This window comes from Ambystoma mexicanum, chromosome 3q, assembly GCF_040938575.1.
Source record: "Ambystoma mexicanum isolate Mex_15411 chromosome 3q, UKY_AmexF1_1, whole genome shotgun sequence".
NCBI classification, from domain to species: Eukaryota; Metazoa; Chordata; class Amphibia; order Caudata; family Ambystomatidae; genus Ambystoma; species Ambystoma mexicanum.
Genome location: NC_090926.1, coordinates 1196499955 through 1196526815, shown reverse-complemented (window position 1 = coordinate 1196526815; position 26861 = coordinate 1196499955). Strand labels below are relative to the sequence as shown.

The window sequence follows — 26861 nt, the reverse complement described above, 5'->3', positions numbered from 1 at the left end:
TCTAGCCATCCGCCAAGCTTTCACCGAGTGGCGTCATTTACTTCTAGGAGCTAAACATCCTGTCCAGGTTCGGACAGACCATCGAAATCTCCAAGTGTTACAGGCCCTGGAATGCAGGAATAGCCGTCAGGCCCGTTGGGCGTTCTTCTTTGCTCAATACCAGTTCCAAATTCACCATGTTCCGGGAACACAAAACATAATTGCTGACGCCTTGTCCCGGCGCCCTGACTATGAACCTCCTGATGACCGAGCATTTCCCAAGATGTTTCCCCACACAATAATTGTAGCCCAGGCGACCAGCCTCCTAGATGAAGTCCGCAGTCAGACTCAATCCTCGGAACTCTGGAAAGGTATCTCGGACAGGAACCAGTGGAAACTGAAGACCAAAGATGGATACTTGTTCAAAGAGGTTCCCAGTCAATTGGTCGAAAACATTTGGTCGACAGGACAACTGGTCGACACCATTTGGTCGAATACCAAATGGTAGAATTTTTTTTTTTCTTTTTTTTACCCCTTTTTTGTTTTTTTTTGGGGGGGTCCCCCCCAACCCCCTTTTTTTCTTTTTTTTTTTTTTTCCCCACACGAAAACCCACAAAACACATATATATATATAAAAAAAAAAAAAAAATTCGACCATTTGGCATTCGACCAAATGGTGTCGACCAAATTGCAGTCGACCAGTTTGCTGTCGACCAATTAACCGTTCAAAGACAATGCCCTGGTCATCCCAACACAAAAACTACAGCAAAGGATAATAAATCTATGTCACGATACTCTTTACTCCAGGCACCGTGGTATTATCAATACCCTCCGATTAATACAAAGGCAATTGTGGTGGCCTGGAGTGAAAACTGATGTACAAAGGTATATCCAGGCATGCTCTGTCTGTAACCAAAACAAACATGACAACAAGAGACCAGCAGGTTTATTGCAGCAACCTCCACTTCCAACAAGGCCTTGGGAATTCATAGCAACAGACTTCAATGTGGAATTACCACCTTCCAGGGGATACACAACCATCATGGTCACCATTGATTTGTTCACCCATGTGGCCCATTTTACACCTCTGTTTAAACTACTATCCTCGTCAGAACTTGCTGGAATTTTCCTGGAACACATATTCCGACTGCATGGACTCCCTTCCAAGATCATATCAGACAGAGGGCCCCAATACATTTCTCAGTTCTGGAAACATCTTTGCCAAATACTAGGAATCCAACGCTCTCTTTCCTCAGGATATCATCCCCAAACCAACAGAGCCACAGAGCACGTAAACCAAACCTTGGAGCAATACCTCTGTTGCTTCGCTACCAAGGTCCAGGACGATTGGTCCCTCTTAATACCAGTGGCAGAATTCGCCTATAATAATTCGGACTACTCTGCTATTAAGACCAGTCCTTTTTTCTGTAGCCAAGGATTTCACCCTTCGGTTCTACCCTCCATCCTTCCTCATCCTACACCAGTTCCAACAGTCGATTCCTGGATTGAAATGCTCATTAATGTTCAAAGAGAAGCCAAAGAACAATTAGAAAAGGCCAGGACCCAGACCAAACTGTATGCGGATTCCAAACGAAGACCAAGCCCCTCCTACACAATAGGGGATAAGGTTTGGCTGTCCTCGAAACTACTACCACGGCATTTGCGACCAAATAAATTGGCTCCTCTATATTATGGGCCATTCCTTATAAAGGAAATCATCAACCCAGTGGCCTCCCGACTCAAGCTTCCAGACACCTAGAAGAAAATCCACCCAGTCTTTCACACGTCCTTAATAAAGCCATATGTTCAGACCTCTCGAACTAACCTTCGGCCCAAACCAGTAATCATCAATGACCAACTGGAGTATGCGGTCTCCAGGATTTGCGATTCTAGATATAGACGTGGCAAACTCCAGTACCTAGTGGAGTGCAAAGGATATCCCCCTAGTGAACGCACTTGGGAACCTATCTCAAATCTAAATACCCCCAGGCTACTCAGAAGGTTCCATCTCATACACCCGGGCAAACCCGGTGGAACGAGTTTCCGGAGGAGGCATGCTGTCATGAACCATCGAACACGCCCCTTCTGGGCTTCCTGGTCCCTGTCACGTCGGGCCTTACACTCCATAATACTACCAACATGGCGGCAAGCTCAGCACGCTGCTCGCCAGTCTTCACGTTCTACGCAGCCTCATCTATAAAGAAGCCACACCCCCGCGGCCCTGCGCGTCTCAACGCTGCTACTAGCTGTTATCGGACGTGTGTTCCGAACTTTCTCTAGTGCTACTTGCTATCCCCTGGCCCCTGGATTCCCTTCTTTCGACTTCTTCCCTCTTTTCTACTTCCCGGAATCTCTGCGCCATCTTCGCGCGCCCCCAACACCTTCTTGAATACTCCTGGAGTTTCCCGTGATCCTGGACATCGTAGCTGAACGTAATCTGGAAGCCGAGGACGGCAAGGCGGGCTTATTTAAGTCCCGAACCATACGAAAGAAGACTCCACCAAAGGAGGACATCAGGCAACATAGACAGGTGAGAAGGGGGGAAACCTGTGACACCCATTGAGAATTAGCTAGCTGGAATTAGGATAAGTGGGTCCATACAGCCTCAATACGCACAATCAGCCAGAGTGATGTCTCCACTGCTGGGAGACCTGGCTTTTCAGAATTGGACAGACACTGTCAGTTTGAATCGGGCAGGTCCTGCCATTGGCCAGCTGGGGTCAACCCAGCCCAGCTTTCTGTATTTTGTTAGGGGAGCTCAACCACTGAAGCCAAAAATCTGAAAACAAAGAGGCACATGAGAACCTCAAGAACTTCTACTGTAGCTAGCATCAGCCAAACCATCAGAACAGGACTGAAGCTGGAGATACCACAGGCCAAGACATTCCACGCAAATGGGAAGCCCTGCTTATCATTGTTAGGGCAGAACTATGTAGGGTGCCTCCCGCCCTTAGACTGGAGGTGCTTTGCTGTCCTTGTACCCTTTCAATCAGAGTAGGGACTGCTCTAATGCTGGGATTGTGTCCAGCCCTGGAGTTTTAGGTCTTGCAGACATCTTGTTGGGGACGGAGGCCTTTTCACTCTGCTGGTGCTGCTCTCTGCCAATAAAATAATAAGTGGAACATTCCTGGAGCCTGAGTCCACCTGTACGGCTTTTCTATTTCTGCCGCCTCTGTGTGGGGCCTCTGCAACAACTCACCTTGCCTGAGGTGTCCTGGGGGATTCTGCATCTTCAGTCCTGGGGGATTCTGCATCTTCATGGAAGTCATTGCAGAGGTCTTCCTTCAACTGTAGGTACGTTCAGCCTGGTGGTTATCCAATTCATTAGTTTGCTGCTGGAGACCAAAAGAACAGAGTTTCTGTACCTGTAACCCTTGGACCGCAAACTCCGGAACCAACAGCGAGAGCAGTTGTCCCCAACGGCTATAACTTACTTGGGGTCATTGTTTGTCTTTCTCAGGGTTTGAGGGGCGGCATTCCTTTCATGTTTTAAAAGACATAAAGACACAAACTGCAGCTACAAGCCTGGGCCGGGCTTGCGATGGTGGAATCTAAGCCTGGGCATTCTGTGTGTGGCCCTCCTGGAGGGCTGGGATAGGTAGATGCCCCTTCCCTTTCCTAAATCTGTATTAGACACATGTTCACTATACAAAGCACTGTCTATTGGATTTAGTAGATAGTCTAAACCTTGCTGCCAAGTCACACTACTAGGTGAGAGTTTAGTTAAGACTTTGGGCAGAACCTGTCTGGACAAGTAAGGTTGGCTACACAGAACCCTACTCAAGTAATGCCTCTGAAATACCTTCCTAACATACATCAATGAATTCCATGACATAAATAATCCTGTCCCCATGGACTTCTCACAATCTGTAATGTCAAGTCCATTTTGAAAATGTTCTTTTGCAGTCTCTTTCCCATTGTAGACCATTTGCAGAAAACGCCTTGTGAATCCTTAGCAAATGCTGTCTCTGCAGCCTTCCAAAGGGAGCGTATACAGCTTTCCAAGGTGCATGAGAAATTCGAGGATCGGAGGGCCAATCTGACCAAAGCAAACAACTTTCATCCCCACATTTCACATTTTTTAGATTCTATATCAGGCAGAGTAGTGGCACAAGCTGTAGTTGGTGAGCATGCTGTGGTCGCTAAAAAGACTACGTTCTCTGGTATAGAGGGTGCAACAAAGAACATAAAGTCTGTCAGGTCAGCTTGAAATTGCTGTGCAAAGTCTTTGTGAACCGATGGTGCAGGAGCTGGTCTGATCCATACCATTGTCAATTGCTGTGTAAGGGCTCTTCTAAACAGTAGAAAGGGGACGCTAGACATTTTTGACTTGAGTATATTTGCGAGGGCATGTTACTAGTGCTCCACTGATGGAGCCGCCAAACCCAGAGTGTCCCTATTACTCGCTGCCATACAGCAAAATGGCTCAAAATGTGGTGCTACGGCAGAAATGGCAAGTTTTCCTATTTGTAAATCAGTGGAAATGTTATGCCACTTGCAGCCCTTAAATTCTCAGCAAATTGGACCAAGGATACATCAGTGCAGTCTTCAAATGTAAACTCTTCAGACAAGCCTCCCTAATAGGGCCTCAGGGCTGGAATTCCTTCTTCTTCTTCTTCTTGTTCTTCTTCTTCTTTTTCTTCTGCTTTAAACCTCAAAAATGTGGACTGCTAGTCAAATGGTAGGAAACAATAATCCTCCACACTGATGCTGTTGTAAACTGCTTGGTTCGAGTTGACAGCCCTAGCAATAATAGTGCTGAATTCAAGGCAGCGCTTCCACCGAATAGAATGAAATAGAACATTGTGGCCATGGCAATGCTTGGGCCAAGACTTTTGGTGTGTGCCAGCGCTGTACTTAGCAAGATCAGCAGGAATCACAGATGGCTTCATTGAAGGACTGGGTATCTGCCCAAAGATCTGCATCCTTCTCAATCTAATGGCCTCTAATTCTTCTGGGGTGCAGAGTCATCTGACTTTGGCATCTCTCTCTAGATTAAGAGAAAGGAGTCACAAGAAGGTGGTGAGGTGTCTTCAATTTTTTTTCTCTGCCTTCCCCCCGTTCTAGAAGAGTGTTCAGGGTCTAGGATTTCCAGTGCGACCTGGAAGTCAATTAACCATGGGGGCAGATTTATCAGGAGTGGACTTTTTGTTGAGGGGCACTAAACCTTATCCACATGCTGTCTTACTACCTTCGGGGGCCTGAAGCGGCATCACTCACACTCCTCCATGTCCCAAAGAAGCACACACATGCTAAGTGGTGATCAGAGACAAACATAGATCGGCTGCACTCCTTTCTGGACTTAATGACCGACTTACATAAAACATGGTGACTGTTATTAAAAAAAATTCTTTGTGTGACTGAAAAAAGGGAACAGAGGTAAATTGTGCCATTGGATTAAAGTATATATATGGGTCACATCATTTCTAACACATAGGGCCCTGGGGAGCCATGACTGAGTCAACCACAGAGCTAGGTGTTGACACCTAGTGGGTGTTAGACAACTTTCCGGTCCAGAATGTATCTGAGGTGGATTTTCAAAGATGAGGAATCTGTGGGAGAAATGAATTCATTAGAACTAATACCACAGCATACTAGGTGCCAGAATGAAATTGGAAATTATGCCAATTAATTAGCCATTCTGGCTGGAATGGTAGTTGTTACTAAGTATTCTTCTGAAAGGAAGTGTTACCTAGTTGATCCAAGGTGTATAGTCATATGATTGGGTGATTAGGTAGTGTGGTGCTATTTCGTACTATACTTTTTGATTGTGGCAGAGAACCTTCACGTTGATGAACTCCTTCAGTGCTAGTCAGTGCAGTGAATAATGGGCTGTGGTGACCTGATCTCAATGCTTCCCTTCAAATATGGGCTTAGTGGCAAGGTTCAGCAAACGTTGGAGGCAAAGCAGTGTTTTAGTGAGGGACATTTTCTAGACCGCATTGCAGCCGTAGAGCTGGGACATGACTACTGTCAAAAATATGACAACTGTGCGGGGTTATCAGTGAGGGCGATTTCTTAAAGATTGCATAGGTGATAAAGTGCAGATTGTATGATTGCATTGATATCTAGGGTTCATATGATAGGTGTGAGTTAAACATGGCCCACAGGTTTTACAGGATCGGTACCTGTAATGCATGGTGACAGTCATTTTAAAGGTAGCAGACCTTAAGAGACTAGACTGAAGTTAAATGTAAGGTTTCACATTGTCGATGCAGAGGTAAATGGAGCTCATCCACTCCTGGATGGATATTATATTTGCCTAGCCCCAATGAACCGCCTTCACCTTCCCACAGTTTTAAATGGATATGTTTGTCATCAGCCTATATGTATAAGTCAAGTAAGAAGCTTTAAAACATGAAAATCAAAGCAGCCATATACACGTGAAAAAGAAATGCAGAGGAATACGATCCTTGCAGGCAACCAAAGCAATATTTCTAAATGACGCAAGAGCTGCAAGCGATGGGAGGAGTCCATTGCGAATGATGGGAACCATTTCAGGTTTAGACTGCTAACATAGAAAGTCATTAGCGAATAGTTATTTCTTTTTGAAAAAAAATATTTTTTTGGTTTTACAACATATTATTTATAACATTCCCAACAACCCCCCTTGTCCTCCTCCTTCCCCCCCTGGGAGTTTCCTTGTCCTTTTTAACTTCTTGACCGAGGCGTGTTCTGTACCTGCTAGTTAAACATGTCCACAATCTTTATCTTGTGTGGGCACCACTGCTCCATATAGTCACTTTGGAGGTATTCCAGGGTTTCCCCCCAGTCGTCTCTGATTTTTGGTAGTCCTCTTGTATGTTATAGGTTATACGCTCCATTGCTATGTGTGCACATACTCTCCTTATCCAGTCAATGGCTATGGGCAGGTGTTTTTGTTTCCATTTGTGGGCTATTTCAAGCCACATGCCTATGAATAGGCACATGAAGTTTCGTTTCTGCGTCTTGGTGAGTTGTTTGTCCTTGGGGTCCCACATCCCGCACATCCGAACTCCTTCTCCTACGGTCCCCATTGACGGGAACATTGATTTCATATGTGCCTTGACCTCTTCCCAGTATTGCTGTAGGTTTGGGCAGTCCCACCATACGTGTCGCCAGTTCCCCTCTCCTTCACATCCCCTCCAGCATTTGTTGGGGTGTTCCGAAATATTTGGTTGAGTCTTTCCGGTGTATAGTGCCATTGCATGAGGATTTTCATCCACATTTCTTTTGGTTGTCTCGCCTTTGTAAGCTTTGGTATCATTTTCCAAATGTATTCCCAATGTCCTCTGGGGATGGTTTTCTGTAAGGTCTTTTCCCATCTTTTGATATATGTCCATTTTATTTCTTCCTCTGAGGTATTTATATATTTATAGGTGGATGAGGCAACCTTTTCTGTTCCAGTGTGTGTCATTATGTATGTTTCAAAGGGTGTTAATTCCCTTGTTGCTGCTTCTTTTATTCTCGGGGTATCTAACCAGTGATATAATTGGTCATACTTATATTTGTCCTTTGCGTTAAGATTTAGCAGCGTTGTGCAGTCTGCAAACAATCTTATGTTTTGCTCCTGGTACATATCTCCAACCATCTTGCATCCCGCCTCCTCCTATTTTTGGAAAGCTCTTTTCTCCATTCCTGGAGGGAATTCGGGGTTTCTGAACAGGGGCATGAAGGGAGCAGGAACTTTAGTTAATGTGCCTTTCTGTGATGCCTTATCCCAGACCTCAGGGTCGCTTTCATTATTTCGCTGATTTGTACATTTGGGTGTCTGTGTTTCATCCCTAGCCAGAGCAGATGTCTGGTGGGCGTTGTCGCCACTGTTCTGTCTTGTGCCGCCCATAGTTTCTGGGAGTTGTCTGGTATCCATTCTTTCAGTACCGATTGCTGGGCTGCTTCGTAGTACTTTTTAAAGTGTGGGAGTGCACATCCTCCTACATTTCTTGGGGCGGTAAGCACCGCCTTTGATACTCTCTGGGTTTTCCCCTGCCATATATAGGCCATGGTGATTTTCGTTAGAGCTTTGAAGAAAGCCAGTGGGATTTTAATCGGTATGGCTTGGAATAAGTATAACAGTCTTGGTAATATTGTCATTTTAATAGCCGTTATCCTGCCCCCACCATGATATCGGCAGGGGGTTCCATCTTGTCAGTTCCCGTTTTATTTGCTGTAGCATAGTGGGGTAATTATTTGAGTATATGTCTTGGATTTTCCCTGTCAAAGTAATTCCCAGGTATTTCACCCCAGTTTTCGCTACCTTGAGATATAGTTCTGAAGCTACCCTGTGGATTTGCGCGGTATCCCCTGCCAGTGTTAGGATTTCTGATTTCTGTCCGTTGATTTTCAGGCCTGACAGGGAGCCGCATGTCTCGATTTCTTGTATTAGAGTTGGGAGAGAATTCTCTGGTTCACCCAGGGTCACTAGCATATCATCTGCATAGGCTGCTATTTTGTGGGTATGTTCTGCCATGCCTATTCCCTTTATTTCGTTATTGTCCCTTATCCGTGCCAGTAGTGGTTCCATAAATATCACATATAGGAGGGGGGACAGCAGGCACCCTTGTTTTGTTCCTCTCTTAATTGGAATTATATTAGAGAGGCTGCCGTTCACTGCAACTCGTATGTTGGGGCAGTTGTAGTTTGCCTTCACCATCTTTATGTATGACTCCCCTACCCCCATTTCCCTCAGTGTGTTAAAAAGGGGTGACCATTCTACCCGGTCGAACGCTTTTTCTGTGTCCAGGGCCAGTACTATTGCAGGATTTGTGTTATTCCTGTTTTTTCTACCAGGTGGATGACCCTCATAATGTTGTTGTGTATTTGTCCTCCTGGGAAAAACCCTGATTGGTCCTGATGGATCAATTTTGGGAGTACTTGTTTGAGCCTGGAGGCTAATATTTTGGTGTATAGCTTTGCATCTTGATTGATCAGGGCTATAAGACGTTATGAGCTAGAGAGTTGTGGATCTTTCCCTGGCTTGTGAAGCACCAACATCTTCGCCTCGTTCATGGATTGAGTGACATTTCCCTTATCCCTGAAGGAGTGGAATCATTTATTTAGGGCCGGAGCAATTATGTCTCTGTATGTCTTATAGAATTGTGCAGTAAAACCATCTGGGCCCGGGGCCTTGTTCCTAGGGAGGTCCCTGATTGCTAGCAGGACCTCTTCCTGTGTGATGTCCTCACCCAGCATTTGTCTATCTAGTTCCGATAAACTTAGGAGATCCACTCCTTCTAAGTAGGTTTTTTGTAGCCTCTCGTCTGGTAGATCTGACGAGTATAGGCGCCGGTAGTATTGCTCAAATATGTTGCCTATCTCTACTGTCTGCATTTTCCTTTGCCCTTTGTCATCCATCAGCGCCCTGACCGTCCGGTCCTGTTTCTTCCCTTTGAGTTGCCTGGCCAAGAGCGTATCTGCTTTATTAGCCTTTATATAGTACCAGTGTTTCATTCTTAACAGGTGTCTTTGCGCTTTTTTTGTGCAAAGGGAGTATAGTTGGCCTTGGACATTTCTGAGCGTTTTCTGCAGCTTTGGGGTTGGTTTCTGTGACAGTTCTGCCTGGAGTTTTGCTATATTAGTCTCTAATTCTACTTCCCATTGGGCATTCTGTTTCTCACTTTGGTTCTTTAATGCGATTAAGTGTCCTCGGGTAACCGCTTTTAAGGCTTCCCATTGTGTTTCTTTGGAAATTTCTGCCAAATTGTTTGGGACTAAATATTCTAGGATGTGGTCTTGCAGTATGTTTCCTAACACAGGATCCCTGATTATTTCCACTGGGTTCCGCCAATTCCACAGCCCTAGGGGTTTTGGGAGCAGGGCTATCTCGGCCTACAATAGGGCATGATCTGGCTATGAGATGGAGCCTATCTCTGACTTACGTATTTTACCCAGTAGGCCCGGAGTGACCCAGAGATAATCTATCCTGGACATTGTCCCGTGTACATGTGAGAAGTATGAATCCTTGATGTGTGGTGTTGGTGTGCCTCCATACATCTTCCAGCGCTAAGTTGGACATTGTCTGCCTTAAGGCGTTCGATGGGGTTCCCTGTTCCTGTTGCCAGGGCCCATATCTATCGCAGTTTGGATCCCATGCTATATTCAGGTCTCCTCCCAACACAATTTCCCCAGTGGCACATTTTTCTAGTTTGTCGACAGTGTCTCAGAGGAATCCATCCTGTCCCGTGTTGGGAGCATATATGTCGGCTAAAGTGATGGGGAATCCATCAATTTTTGTATTGACAAATAGATATCTCCCCTGTTTGTCTGTCTCTGTGTGGAGTATCTGTATATTTAGGGAGTCTCGGATAGCTATCATGACCACTGCTTTTTCTTCTTGTGCATTTGCCTGTATTATCTGGTTGTATCCTTTCAACCTAATCTTATTCTTGTCCTGGCTTCTTATATGTGTTTCTTGGAGCATGAGTATGTCATACCTCCCTTGCCGTAAAAAAAGTTCCACTTTCTTTCTTTTGACTGGGGAGTTTAACCCGCGGATTTTGTATGTTAGTATTTTTATCCCCATTGTATCGTCCTGGAGGTTTGTATCCCTATGAATGTGCCTCGGTGTGGTCCCATGTATCTGTGGTCTTTCCCGGATGTGTACCCTTTCCCCAACTGAGCAACCCCCAACTTGCTCGTCCGTCATCTCCCATGCCCCCCTGCCCCTCCTGAACTGCTCAGAGGTGGGCTCTGGTTCCTCTGACTGTTCTGGCGTTGCGCCGTCCGCGCCATGCCCACAATGACTCAGGGATAACTTTTAGGGTATTCTAAAACCCTCTAGGTTCCAAGTGGTGTCCCAAGCCCCCCCCCCTCCCTGGTCGCACCTGTGAATGCGGCGGTCTCGCTCCTTTTAGGACTGCTGGTTGGTTGGGCAGGTTAGAGTGTCTCTGGGTCTCTGGAGTTTTGAGTTTCTAATTTATCTGGTTGCTTCGTCAGGCTTCTCACTCCTTTGTCTGAGGCCCCTTTACTTTCCTGTCGTTTCTCTTCCATTCCCAATCTGGGCTGTCTGGCCGTTCGGTAGCCGCTTCTTCTTTCGTTAAGGCTGCATATAACAGTCTATGTCTGTTATAACAGGCATAGAAGACCATGGGGCCCAAACGGAAAGCACGGGCACCCCCAACACTGGTGCAGAAGCCCAAATCACCACAATTGCTAGCAGCCATTGAAGCGGCAGAGCACTATGGATGGGCATGGGTTAGAGAAAACATGTACGGCCTACCCAGGGAAGGAATTACCAGCCCACCCAGCAAGGAGGAGGTTTCTGCACCATTAAAAAGGAGAAAAGTTTCCGAAGGCGCCAAAAAAGGTACCAACATTTTTTCAAAACTATGCGAGAATGTAGCGGAATTACAGCAACTAATGGTAGAAATAAGGGGGAAACAGACACCGCCCACAAGGGAACCTGGGGCCTCAAACCCGACCATCCCAATAGAACCTACAATAATGGTTGTCAACCCACCTGTAACACTACCTACAACAATCCCACCACAACAAGTACAGCAGTTGCCAATAGCACCCGCAGCTATAAATACAACAGCCTCCACAACTCCAGCAACAGATTCAGCAGGTGCTCTAAAAGCATAGGCAACCCCAGGCACAGACAACACGGGCACGACAGGGACACCCGGCAGCAATATAACTGACATTGGCCCTCATTAGGACCTTGGCGGAGGACCATGGTGCAATTTGCACCATGGTCCATGGCGCAAAGCTGCCAACTCCGCCAAGGTGGTTGGCGGACTTACCGCCCCATGCCGACCTTGGCGGGGCGGTAAGTCCCCAATCCCCATTTTACCCTTCCCCATTCCCATTTTTGCCCCATAGGGCATAATGGGAGTGGGGAAGGCGTTAATTACGGCACCGTAAATTACGGTGGCGTAATTAACAACAAGTCCCGTAGCGCCATGGATTTTTCCGCCTGCAAAAAGCAGGCGTAAAAATCCTTCCATGGCGCTACGGGAACTCGTAGTCTGGCGGAGAGGTACGCCATGCACTACGCCGGCGTAAAACCCTCTCCGCCAGGGTCCTAATGAGGGCCATTGTAACAATCTGTAACGCACAATTAGACCAAAAAATGAAATCTTTCCAAACAGGGATATTAAATAGATATAAAAGATGCCTGGCATGGAACATTGATACCACAATCAAAGAAGCCATATGGTCCAAAGCATTTATAGAAATCTTTTCACTAATAGAAGCCCAACGCAAAGGGAAAGACACTTTCAGAGACCCCAAAAAAATAGAAGAAAAAGCTGTTGCCAGAAGCGCCCAGGTCGAACAAAACTGGGACAACTGGTTACAGGCCTTTGCCATCTTAGCACCAATATATGAAGAAAAATTCCCCATGGATGGTAGGAAGATCTGGGCATACGTTGATAAAATAAGGGAAGTAAAAGTAACACAGAGGGGGAAGACATGGCTTGCATACGACATCAGATTTAGGAGGGGCATGTCAGAAAGGCCGGCCATCGAGTGGGATGAAATCCAGAACGATTTATACACCCTCAACGCCGAACCTCCCCTGGAAGAAGATACCATGCATTCTTCTTCCAAAAATAGAAAAATTTGCAAGTAAGCAAATCCCATAACAATGAAAAATCCAAAAAAGGGGAGCAGCCCTTTCCGACGAACCAGCCTTGGGCGGCTAAAAATAATGCCTACAGACAGAACAAACAGCAGGCTGTCAAATCCAACATCCCATGCAGAAATTTTGGGAAAAACCAGTGTACATGGGGCAAAGATTGATGGTACAAACACGCCTGCACAAACTGCAACGGCGACCATGCAGCAAGCAACTGCACCAGACTACCAGCCAAGAAAGAATGACATCCCAATTTTAGAACCAGGACGAACGCCCATCAATCCGGGCAATTTTAGGGATGCCCTAAACAGCTACCCAGACAAGGAAACCAGCAGGATACTATGGCAGGGTTTCAACAAAGGTCTTTCCATCCCATTTAAGGGCACTGGGTCACATACCATCCCGATGAACCTAAAGTCAGCCAGGGACAAACCACAGATAGTAGAAACCAAAATCAAGAAAGAACTGCAATTGGGCAGGGTAGCAGGTCCCTGGGACGCCATGCCCTTAAAGGACTATTTAATATCTCCACTAGGCCTGGTCCCCAAAAAAAGAACCCGGAAAAATGAGGCTAATCCATCACCTCTCCTACCCTAAAGGCCAGTCTTTAAACAACGGAATCCCACACACAGAATCCGCCGTATCTTACACACATTTCCAAGAGGCGGTAAGGCTCATACAAGAGTGCGGCAGAAACGCCTTGATGGCCAAGCTGGACATCGAATCTGATTTCAGACTCTTGCCAGTCCACCCAGAGTCACAGCAGTGGCTAGGTTTCACTTTTAACAACAAATTCTACGTAAATAGATGCCTCCCCATGGGGTGCGCAGTATCCTGTGCACTATTTGAGCAATTCAGTTCCTTTTTCCAATGGGCTTTGCTAAAGCAGAGACCAGGGACAAAAATAGTGCATTACCTAGACGATTTCATGGTCATAGGGCACCAAACTCCGGGGAATGCAGCCAGGCTTTAGCAAAACTGGAGCACATGGCCGCTCAGTGGGGAATTCCCCTAGCGAGGGAAAAAAAACACCAAACCAGCTACAAACATCATTTTTCTGGGCATCGAAATAGACTCAGCAAAGGGGCTCTGCAGAATCCCCAAAACAAAAATATCAGAACTCCTGTCCAAAATACAAAACTGATAATGGGAGAAAAGGGGACTGTAAAGGAAATACAATCCTTAGCAGGCAGCCTCAATTTCGCATCCAGAATAATACCTCAAGGGAGGATATTTTCCAGAAGCCTGGAGTTCAAAATCAAATCACTCACCAAACCACACTTGCATATCCGGCTAGGCAGAGAGGTGAAAGAAGACCTGGAAACATGGGGAAAATTCCTCAGAGATTTCAACAGGGCTTTACTTTGGCAAACGCCTTTAAATACCTGGTCAAACAGGATCCTATATACACCGACGCAGCTGGGAGCAATGGGTTTGGACCCATACTAGACTCTGAATGGGTGGCAGGGCACTGGCCCAATTCATGACAAGCAGCAGGGTGGACAAGAAACATCACCCTACTAGAAATATTTCCCATGTGGCTAACATTACACATCTGGGGCAGGCGACTAGCGAATACGGAACTTTTGATCTGGTGCGACAACATGGCTGTAGTGGGCTCCATAAACAGAAGGTCTACGAAATGCCCTTTAGTACTGAAAGTATTACGAGCCATTACAACAGTCACACTACAAGTAAACGTTGTATTCAAAGCGAAGCACATTTCAGGGGCAGATAATAACATTGCTGATGCCTTATCTCGTTTCCAGTGGACAAGATTCCGAGAGCTAGCGCCGCATGCCCAAGAACAGATGAGGCCAATACCAGCAGAATGCTGGGCAATAATGGGAAGACGAGAATAACGGCATCAATGCCAACGCCAGAGAGCACAGGCCGGGATGCCCAACGAAAACCAGGCACCTCTAAAACGGGTGCCAACAACACATTTGCATCAACGCCAGCACCCGAGAGTGCAGGCCGGGATGACCAATACAAAGCAGGCACCTCTAAAACGGGTGCCAACAACACATTGGCATCAACACCAGCACCAGAGAGTGCAGGCTGGGATGACCAATACAAAGTAGGCACCTTTAAAAGGGGTGCCAGCAACACATTGACATCCACTCCAGAGCCAGAGAGCCCAGGCCGGGATGCCCAACAAGAATCAGGCACATCAACGACAGGTGCCAACAACCTCACAGGCTTCCTAACTGAGATGGCAGAGAGGGCGGTGGCAAGCACCACTGCAACACAATACAGTAAGTGTTTGCAAACAGTATTTAAGGCCACAGGTGTAAACCACGTAGAACTAATAACGATTAAAGATATAGAAGTATTTTTAAAATGGGCTCGGGAACAAGGTTTCAAAAGGGATTGGGCTAAAAGACACCTGGTGGCAATTTCATACTTTACAAAAATACGGGGCGATTCAGACCCCACCCAGACCGCCCTCATCTCTTATGCAATGAAGGGATAGGGCAGAATAGAGGGTCCTCAAGTGGACACCCGCCGACCCCTTTATTTCAGCAAACTGGTGCAGATAGCAAGCCAGTTGGAAGCCATATGTTGGCACCCATACGAGATAATGTTATTTAAAACAGCCTTTTTCCAAGCCTACTTCGGGGCTTTCCGGGTAGGAGAACTCATCGCTTCCAGCACCAAGGCCGCAAACAGTCTGGCCGTCATGGAAATCAGGGTGAGACAGGAGAGGGTTAGCATAGAAATGCAACAGTCGAAAACGGGTGCAAAAAGAACCATCAACATTTGTTGCATCGATGAAGCAACAAACTGCCCTGTTTGCATCACCAACCTCTATTACGCACAACGACCCAAAGTGGGGGGGGGTTTAATCCACAAGGATGCATCAGCCCTAAGCCGCTACCAATTTAAAGGAGTGCTGATGAAAGCAATCAGCAAAGCAGGGTGGGATCCCAAACATTTCGGAACTCATTCCTTCAGGATAGGTGCCACCACTGCAGCATGGCAAGGAGGTTTAGCACCGCAACTACTAAAAAACATAGGGGGATGGAAGTCAGACTGTTATAAAAGATATATCAGACCACAATTGATATAGCCATCCACCCTAAAATTTTCTTTCTTTTCCCTCCCTCCCTCCACCACAGAAACAACAGGCGAATCGAGGACCACACTCCGATCAGCATGGATAGTTGGCCACTCATTCGTTTTCAGGACAGGCAGATGGGCAGAAGAGACTAAAGAAGGGCCACCTTTCAGAAACACCATTACTTCATGGTGGGGATACAGAGGCCTACGTTGGGCCGACGTCCACGAAACACTAGCAGAACTGGTGGCATACAGGGACCCCCCAGAATTCCTGATCATTCATCTAGGGGGCAGCGACCTAGTCAACACAGCTAGACGCATCCTATGCGAAGAAATCTGCTCCTCCCTAGCAGGCATTTCGCACAACTCGAGGGGTACTGAAATATACTTCTCAGCCATCTTACCGAGAAAGAAATGGCTAGGGGCCAACTGCTACAAATCTATAGACATATCCAGAAGAAAACTGAACAGGACGATAGAGAGATTCTGTATGACAAGAGGACTGGGTTTCATAAAACACCCAGCCATTACACCAGGCAACCCAGACCTTTTTCTCCACGACGGCACCCATCTGTCTAGCCAGGGCATGGAGCATTTCTTTCGGGAAATCAATACAACACTTGCTCACAGGGGCTGTCTCTAGGGCATACTCTTGGGGGAACACGGTCAGCCGGCAAACTGCCCGTGTGTGGCGGCACAGGTCCGAGGGGGTAACCTCAGGACCCGGTGCCCAAAAGTATGATACCATCATGATATGTGATATTATTGCCATAACTCATATCTGTACAATAAAATCCTACGGCCTTTTATTGCCAACACTTGATACAAGTTGTGAGCCTATCATTATGGGAGAGGGTTTGGAGTTCTTCGGCCATTACTAATGCATGCATATGGGTTCAGCAGTTATGGGCAATGCTGCATGAGCATCGCACAAGCGAGACAGAGTAACTGCTGTTACCATCGGCAGCTGGGAGAGGGGCAGCCCCAACCTCCCTGTGCCTGCTCCTCTCCCCGCACCCCCAGCTACGGAGACACGCAGTCTCTGCAGCACAAAGCCACGGAAGGGTAAGGTGCAAACAGTCATCTCACCCTTCCTCCAAACAGCAAGGTGCTAAGCGCCATAAGGAAAACAACCATTAGGCAGGGCCCAGGTTCAAAAGATCTGACCCTACCAGGGGGTCAGAAAGTCGGCTATCCGGCCGGGGGCTGCGACAACAGCAGCCCCCACCACATACACAACAAAGACACAGGGCCACCCTGGGTCCTATAAATGAGAGCAGCATGCTCAGAGTAAACACAATCTGTTTGTGGACCATGAACGGGGACCCAAGCAAACAGGAGGTTCACTATTTACTCAGTGTCTTCCAAATCTTCTTGCTTCTTTACCACAAAACCCACTCACCCTACAAAAAGGAGAGAAGACCAAAAAGAAGTACAAGGCACTGTACGGTGCCCCACAACAAGCCGTGGGACACAAGAAGGCGACACGGGTCCGAGGGGGTAACCTCAGGACCCGGTGCCCAAAAGTATGATACCATTATGATATGTGATATTGTTATTGCCATAACTCATATCTGTACAATAAAATCATACAGCCTTTTATTGCCAACACTTGATACAAGTTGTGAGCCTATCATTATGGGAGAGGGTTTGGGGTTCGGCCATTACTAATGCATACATATGGGTTCAGCAGTTCTTTAGTTAATGTGCCTTTCTGTGATGCCTTATCCCAGACCTCCAGGGTCGCTTTCATTATTTCGGTGATTTGTACGTTTGATGTGTCTGTGTTTCTTCCCTAGCCAGAGCAGATGTCTGGTGGGCGTTGTCGCCACTGTTCTGTCTTGTGCCGCCCATAGTTTCTGGGAGTTGTCTGGTATCCATTCCTTCAGTAACCATAGCTGGGCTGGTTCGTAGTATTTTTTTAAAGTGTGGGAGTGCACATCCTCCTTCATTTCTTGGGGCGGTAAGCACCGCCTTTGATACTCTCTGGGATTTCCCCAGGCCCTGGTGATTTTCGTTAGAGGTTTGAAGAAAGCCGGAGGGATTTTAATCGGTATGGCTAGGAATAAGTATAACAGTCCTGGTAATATTGTCATTTTAATAGCCGTTATCCTGCCCCACCATGATATCGGCAGGGGGTTCCATCTTGTCAGTTGCCGTTTTATTTGCTGTAGCATAGTGGTGTAATTATGTGAGTATATGTCTTGGATTTTCCCTGTCAAAGTAATTCTCAGGTATTTCACCCCGGTTTTCGCTACCTTGAGATATTGTTCTGAAGCTACCCTGTGGATTTGCACGGTATCCCCTGCCAGTGTTAGGATTTCTGATTTCTGTCTGTTGATTTTCAGGCCTGACAGGGAGCCGAATGTCTCGATTTCTTGCATTAGAGTTGGGAGAGAATTCTCTGGTTCCCTCAGAGTCACTAGCATATCATCTGCATAGGCTGCTATTTTGTGGGTATGTCCTGCCATGCCTATTCCCTTTATTTCGTTATTGTCCCTTATCCGTGCCAGTAGTGGTTCCAAAATTATTGCATAGAGGAGGGGGGACAGCGGGCACCCTTGTTTTGTTCCTCTCTTAATTGCAATTATATTAGAGAGGCTGCCGTTCACTGCAACTCATATGTTGGGGGAGTTGTAGTTTGCCTTTACCATCTTTATGTATGACTCCCCTAACCCCATTTTCCTCAGTGTGTTAAAAAGGAGTGACCATTCTACCCGGTCGAAAGCTTTTTCTGAGTCCAGGCCCAGTAGTATCGCTGGGATTTGTGTTATTCCTGTTTTTTCTACCAGGTGGATGACCCTCCTAATGTTGTTGTGTGTTTCTCTTCCCGGGAAAAACCCTGATTGGTCCTGATGGATACATTTTGGGAGTACTTGCTTGAGCCTGGAGGCTAATATTTTGGTGTATAGCTTTGCATCTTGATTGATCAGGGCTATCGGACGGTATGAGCTAGAGAGTTGTGGATCTTTCCCTGGTTTGTGAAGCACCAACATCTTTGCCTCGTTCATGGATTGAGTGACATTTCCCTTATCCCTGAGGAGTTGAATAATTCAGTTAGGGCCGGGGCAAGTATGTCTCTGTATGTCTTATATAATTGTGCAGTAAAACTATCTGGGCCGGGGCCTTGTTCCTAGGGAGGTCCCTGATTGCTAGCAGGACCTCTTCCTGTGTGATTTCCTCGCCTAGCATTTGTCTATCTAGTTCCGATAAACTTGGGAGATCCAGTCCTTCTAAGTAGGTTTTTTGTAGCCTCTCGTAGGATTGCTCAAATATGTTGCCTATCTCTACTGTCTGCGTTTTCCTTTGCCCTTTGTCATCCATCAGCGCCTTGACCGTCCGGTCCTGTTTCTACCCTTTGAGTTGCCTGGCCAAGAGCGTATCAGCTTTATTAGCCTTTATATAGTACCAGTATTTCATTCTTAACAGGTGTCTTTCCGCTTTTTTGTGCGAATGGTATCTAGTTGGCCTTGGACATGTCTGAGCACTTTTTGCAGATTTGGGGTTGGTTTCTGTGACAATTCTGCCTGGAGTTTTGCTATGTTAGTCTCTATTTCTACTTCCCATTGGGCCTTCTGTTTCTCTCTTTAGTTCTTTAATGCGATTAGGTGTCTGAAGTAGACCGGAACGGGCATTTACATATATATAACGGTAGGAGACGTTATTGTAATGTGGATATATTTATTACATTTAATATTGAATAACCTAACAAGTTACATGTAAGAAAGGAGGAGGGAAGCTGCTACCAGTAAAGGGAGCTGAGCAGTTGTCTTTTGACTGCAGCTCTCTCTTCTAGAACTCTCATCACACCTGGGTTCCAAGCATCATGATTCTACCTGCTACATTGTAGTCAGGCATGTCCCACTGGGATCAGGCAGCTCCAACTATGATGTTGTGGTACTACACATCTCCTTCCCTTTCTATTGTTCACAAACTATATACAGAAACTGACAACCCAATGTTCTAGGTGATTCATGTAAATTCCACATAGTCTTCCATCCTCTTCGGCAACCGATAAGCTCTGCCAGATCTGGACATGCATCCATCATATCTGGAGGTAGTTGGCAAAGAAAATTGAGATTTTTCAGATTTGCCATCACATTTCTTCTTAACCACACTATAACAATCACTCTTCAACCCACCGTTCATATTTTTAGAAATTCTAACATTTCTGTCCCTTCTATGCCCTACATTTCTCTTTTCTTTCTCATTCAGAACCTTACTTTCACACATCCAAATTCTTTCTACATTCCATATTCTTTTATCCTCTGTTCTGACAGCATGACGAAAAGCCTCTATAACCCTGATGGGTTTGGACCATTTGCATGGTCCACTTCTTAGCGCAGGGGGAAGTAAAACCTTGACAAATTTACCAATAGCCGTGGACATATCATATTTGTTGCTACGTACCTTCTTATCATAATTTATCTTGTTTCTCTTTTGCATTTCTCTAATTTTTCGTTTTGCATTCACTAAATTCTTCTCTATTTCCTTACTTTCTTTGATAAGCCAAATGGGAGCCAATTTTGTATTTGCCTTCCTTCCCCTACTATGCTCAAAGGGAGACATACCTGTACTGATATGTGGGGTAAAACGATGTGCAATTACTTTCTCCCTGACAGCATCTTCCCAGTCCATCCCATTGGCCCAAGCCATCCTGATGGTTTCTTTCAATATTTTATTAAAGCGTTCCACTATTCCATTAGTTTGAGGATGGTAAATGGAGCTGGTCTTATGCTCAATGGCAAACTTTTTACAAAAATCTGCCACTTCTTTAGACTTAAATTGGGTACCGTTGTCAGAAAGAATACTTCCTGGATACCCTTCCCTCTCACAAATAATTGATAAAAATTCAACTACAATTTTGCTCGTGACACTGGAAGTAATTAAAACCTCTACCCACCTGGTGAGGAGGTCTATGACTACCAAACAATACTTTTGTACACCTTTACAACTTATAGGACCTAAAACATCCATACTTATATCCCTCCAAGCACTATTAGGGATGTCGGTAATAACCATTGGTTGCCTAGAACCCACACATTTTTTTTCATCATCACAACAAAGGATACATTCCCTAATATATCGCTCAATCTGCAAGTCGCAGCCGGGCCACCAATAGTCATTCCTAATTCTTTGCTTGGTCTTAATGACTCCTTGATGACCTTCATGTCCGAGTTCTATAATCTTTGAACGAAGCTCCAACGGAGGAATGACTTTATCTCCTCTCATTATAATATCCCCTTGTACATAAAGTTCGTCTGCAACAGGCCAAAAAGCACTTAAGTTGGCTTCTTCAAATTTAGATTTCTTCATACACTCATGACTTTGAATCAATTCTTTTAATTTCTTAATGTTATGATCATTTGATTCGGCATGATCCCAATCATCCTTTGATATGGAAGAAGTTTCCACACAGAAGACAACATCCATGTCATCATCTTCATCGACCACCTCGGAAATGTTAGTTAAGCGAGATAAGCAATCAGCAGACACATTCTTTATTCCTGGAACATATGTCACAGTGTATTTGAACTCTTGCAGCATCATGACCCATCTTCTCATCCTGTTGGAAACTTTATTGAGGCCCTTTGACATAAACACTTGAGTTAAGGGCTTATGATCAGTTCGAAACTCAACTTGGTTTCCCCATATAAAGCTTCTAAATTTGTCAGATGCCCACTTGATGGCCAACGCTTCCTTCTCTATAGTGGCATATGAAATCTCTGCTCCCTTGAGTAATCTTGAGGCAAAAGCAATTATAGCTTCATGCCCATCCTTCTCCTGGGACAACACAGCCCCCAGGCCCACATTGCTGGCATCCGTAGTGATGATAATCTTGTCACTGGTACTAAAATTCTTTAATGCAGGAGCAGAATTTATTGCATTCTTTATATACTTGAATTCATCTTCACATTCCTCATTCCACTCAAACACTTTCTTCTTAAGTGCCTCTCGTAATGGAACAGTATGGATGGCAAAATCCCTGACAAATTTAGAATAGTACTCAGCCATGCCAATGAATGTACGAATCTCATCCTTGTTGCTTGGGCTTGGCATTTCCACGATGGTGTTGACTAATTGTGGTTTCGGAAAAATTCCTTCTGCTGTAATTTTATGTCCCAAATATTCAATTTCTGTGCAATTTATCTTGCATTTATCCTTGCTCAAGGTCATGCCTGCATCGCATAATTTTTTACATACATGTAATAGTCTCTCGTCATGTAATTCTTGAGTGATAGCATGAATCAATATATCGTCTTGAAAGCAAATGACACCCTTGGTATCTTTGAACATCCCATGCATAACTTTCTGGAACACTGATGCTGCAGATACTAATCCAAACGGCATTCTTTTGAATTGATATAAACCATCAGGAGTTATGAACGCAGTCAATTTCCTTGAACTTGTGTGAAGTTTGATTTGATGGTAAGCGGATGATAAGTCAAGAGTTGAAAATATTTTAGAAGGTCCAATGGTAGACACAATTTCTTGTATATTTGGTAATGGATGCCGATCAGGTATGACACATTTGTTCAACTCACGTAGGTCAACACAAATTCTAAGTTTTCCAGATTTTTTTCTTATTACCACAAGTGGTGAAACCCATTCACTGGCATCAATACTTTCTATGATTCCATCTTCTTCCATTTTCCTTATCTCCTTACTGACTTCCTCTCGTACAGCTAACGGAATGCTCCTCAATCTTTGAGCTATAGGTTTTTGGTCTGGTTTGAGTAATATCTGATGAGTATACCCTTGCAGACATCCGATTTTATCTCGAAAAACTTTTAACAAACCAGCCTTACCTATAACATTGCTACCATTGATCGATTCGGAATTTCCACCACTTATAGACAACACTGATTCCGAGTTGGTGGAATCGACTTTCACTCGTAATTTACTTTGGTGGGTCCAACTGAGTAGAGCAGTTTTCCCTTCACCAGTGATGTATATCTTGCCTTTGGCAACTCTGTTCTTAAATTTCAATTTCCCCCAATGCCAACCAATGACATTGATCTTCACACCTCCATATGCTCTTGGATTGATATCCGTCTCATGTAAAAACTCATGTTTAGTCTTGTTCCAAAATCGTCTTGGCAGAAGCGTATATTTTGCACCAGTATCAACCATCATACATACTTCATTTCCATCAATAGACACCATGGCCCTTGGACTTTCCAACTTTTTCTTGAACTCTCGTATGATGACCTTTTTTGACTATATTTGCTTGACCTTTTGTCCCCTTTCGACAAATTGTATTGTTTTGCGACAGATCTCCTTTTAATACTATCATTGTTGATCATGGAAATTGACTCCTCTTCAGGTGCATCATGCATTTTACTAATGGTGCTTCCTATTTTTACTTGTTTCAACTTGTTCTCTAATTCCTTGACACACTCTTCAGTGTGTTCTACTTCTTTTGCCACACGAAGAACAACGTCAAAGGAGGGATCACTTTCTGACCACAGTCTTTCCCTCACTTTACTACTGCGACACTCTAACATAAATTGGTCTCTGAGCCTCTCATCCAGTTGTTCATTGAAATTGCATGACTTTGCTAATTTCCTCAATGCAGTGACAAACTTTTCCACACTTTCTCCCTCCTCCTGTGTGCGTTTGCCGAACTTGTAACGTTCTAAAATTATGCTCACCTTCTTTTCGAAATGTTTGTCAATTTTTTTTACAGCTCGTTGGTATTCATTTAGATCCACACTCTCCTCTTCTGGTAATTCTGGAAGTGTTTCATATTTTTCTTGCCCAACTGGACCCAAACAGTGCAAAAGTAATGACTTCCTCTTTTCTGCACTACAATTGGGACCGCAAATCACACCTGCGTAATGTTCAAAGGATTTTATCCACCTCTTCCAAGGTAAGGCAGGTTCATCAGTGCTGGGCATGAAGAAAGCAGGCGGAGGCACACTGCTAAATGCCATGTCAACTTGATTTGGCGAGAACCACAAGTATGTGTATGATTCTGTGAGGAATCACACAGTACAAACTGTGCCAGTTCAAATTATACACAAAAAACAAAGAACACAATATGTGGGGCACAGTGGTGTCCAGAAACCGTGATGTGCTTGGGTATTATATTCTACCTGACATTGTGCATGTATTTATTAATTTTTTTTTGATAGAGTAATTGTGTTCAACCGCCTCTTGTTAGTAGAGAAATGGACCTTCATTACCATTCACAACGTTGACATTCACTTGTGTGATCCTCAACATACACAGTTTCTTGAACTTGTGATGTAAACCCAGCAGGTAATATGCTTTTAATGATGACGTGGTACTTTAATTGTTTCCAATGTACTGGTTCACATTGGAGAGATAGACAAAAGGAAAGCAGCGTACTGTCCCTTTAATGATTTATTCCTTCTTCGGCGCATTCAACGCATGCGCGAACTTGAATGCACAGTGCCCACGAAGGAAACCGAAGGAAAGGCTGAAACAGCACGGCAACGTGTATCGCGGTCCAGCAGATCGATCGAGTGCCTCACAAAGGAAAATTCGTCGCAGTTTTGGCAATGTGTAGCGCAGCCCAGCAACAATCGAGTTCTATATATATTTTAATGGATCGATTGGGCCGTAGCGCCAGGACGATGCGTTGAGGCGAACTGCCGATCGTTACCTTCAGGATCAGGAAGACGGAGCCGCTGCTACACCCGGGCATGAGCGGAGCAGCTCCGTATACATGGATGAAGCGCCGATCCCATCCTCGTCGCCAATGAAGTAGACCGGAACGGGCATTTACATATATATAACGGTAGGAGACGTTATTGTAATGTGGATATATTTATTACATTTAATATTGAATAACCTAACAAGTTACATGTAAGAAAGGAGGAGGGAAGCTGCTACCAGTAAAGGGAGCTGAGCAGTTGTCTTTTGACTGCAGCTCTCTCTTCTAGAACTCTCATCACACCTGGGTTCCAAGCATCATGATTCTACCTGCTACATTGTAGTCAGGCATGTCCCACTGGGATCAGGCAGCTCCAACTATGATGTTGTGGTACTACAGTGTCCTCGGGTAACCGCTTTTAAGGCTTCCCATTGTGCTTCTTTGGAAATTTCTGACAAATTGTTTAGGAGTAAATGTTCTAGGATGTGCTCTCGCAGTATGTTTCCTAACACTGGATCCCTGATTATTTCCTCTGGGCTCCGCCAATTCCACAGCCCTGGGGGTTTTGTGAGCAGGCTATCTCGGCCTACAATGGGGCATGATCTGACAATGAGATGGAGCCTATCTCTGACTTATGTATTTTACCCAGTAGGCCCAGAGTGACCCAGAGATAATCTATCCTGGACATTGTCCCGTGTACATGTAAGAAGTATGTGAATCCTTGCTGTGTGGTGTTGGTGTGCCTCCATGCATCTTCCAGCATTAAGTTGGACATTTTCTGCTTTAAGGCGCTCGATGGGTTCTCTGTCCCTGTTGCCAGGGCCCGGATCTATCGCAGTTTGGATCCCATGCTATGTTCAGGTCTCCTCCCAACACAATTTCCCCAGTGGCAAATTATTCTAGTTTGTCTACGGTGTCTCTGAGGAATCCATCCTGTCCCGTATTGGGAGCATATATATGGACTAAAGTGATGGGGAATCTGTCAATTTTTGTATTGACGAATAGATATCTCCCCTGTTTGTCTGCCTCTGTGTGGAGTATCTGTATATTTAGGGAGTGTCGGATAGCTATCATGACCCCTGCTTTTTTTTCTTGTGCATTCGCCTGTATTATCTGGTTGCATCCTTTCACCCTAATCTTATTCTTGTCCTGGCTTCTTATATGTGTTTCTTGGAGCATGAGTATGTCATACCTCCCTTGCCGTAAAAAAAGTTCCACTTTCTTTCTTTTCACTTGTGAGTTTAACCGGCAGATTTTGTATGTTAGTATTTTTATCCCAATTGTATCGTCCTGGAGGTTTGTATCCCTATGAACGTGCCTCGGTGTGGTCCCATGTATCTGTGGTCTTTCCCGGATGTTTCCCCTTTCCCCAACTGAGCAACCCCCAACTTTATCTTCCGTCGTCTCCCATTCCTCCCTGCCCCCTGAACTGCCCAGAGGTGGGTTCTGGTTTCTATGACCGCTCTGGCGTTGCGCCATCCGCGCCATGCCCACAATGATTCAGGGATAACTTTTAGGGTATTATAAAACCCTCTAGGTTCCAAGTGGTGTCCCGAGGCCCCCCCTCCCTGGTCACATCTGTGAATGCAGTGGTCTCCCTCCTTCTGGGACTGCTGGTTGGTTGGGCAGGTTAGAGTGTGTCTGGGTCTCTGGAGTTTTGAGTTTCTAATGTATCTGGTTGCTTCGTCAGGCTTCTCACTCCTTTGTCTGAGGCCCCTTTACTTTCCTGTCGTTTCTCTTCCATTCGCAATTTGGGCTTTTCCAGGCAGATTTTTCTCTTAGCCCTCTCTGGCTGGGTTCTGCTTGGTCTTGTATGCCCAGTAGTTGCTTCCCTTCCTCGCAGGCCATCACCCTTCTTTGTTTACCTTCCCACATGAAGAGCAGTCCGAATGGGAAGGTCCATTTGTATCTAATTTGTTTCGACGTTAGTTCTCTTACCAGTGGACCCATTTCCCTTTGTTTCTGCAATGTGGACTGGGCCAGGTCCTGATAGAGTTGGATGTCTTCTCCGTTCATTCGAATTTCGTCCATTGTCCGGGCTTGCCGGAAAATCTGTTATTTTTGTGGGTAAGAGGCTAGTGTCACCAGGACATCTTGGGGTCTTGCGCCGGGTTCCCCTGTCCTCTTGGGGTCACTCAGTGTATCCTGTCTATTGCAACTTCCTCTTACTCACCTGCGTCTAGGATATCCTTGAAAACTTGCTGTACTGCTTCTTTCAGGTCTCTGTCTTCCACCGATCCTACCATATTCTTAATTCTTATGTTCGACCTCCTTGAACGGTTTTCTAAGTCCTTGCATTGTAATTCTAGGTTGTGGGTCAGTATCAGCAGTTGTTCCTGAGTTTCTGCCTGCTGTTGCGCCTCTGTCAGGCTGAGAGGTCCTGTATCCGCGGAAGCTGCTGAACCCCCGACAATCCCCCTGAGATGTATTTCCCAGAACTAGTTTTCAATACAGCTCTGTAAACTACACCCCAAAGGGAAAGGGGGAATGGGACAACAAAACAACACCAGGCAGACTGCGTCAAGGCTAATCAGTGCTGAACCTGCAGAGGATAAAGAATAACACATACACTTCCTTAATTCACTTACTTAACCTTATGAATGGGAAGTCATTAATCCTTAACTAATAATTGAGAAT

General features: G+C 45.3%; 1 protein-coding gene across 2 annotated transcripts in view; it reads right to left on the bottom strand.

Moving 5' to 3' along the window:
* Positions 1–26861, bottom strand: part of LOC138447740 (complement C3-like) — a 2843165-nt gene that overhangs the window by 1747613 nt on the left and 1068691 nt on the right. The window lies entirely within an intron of this gene.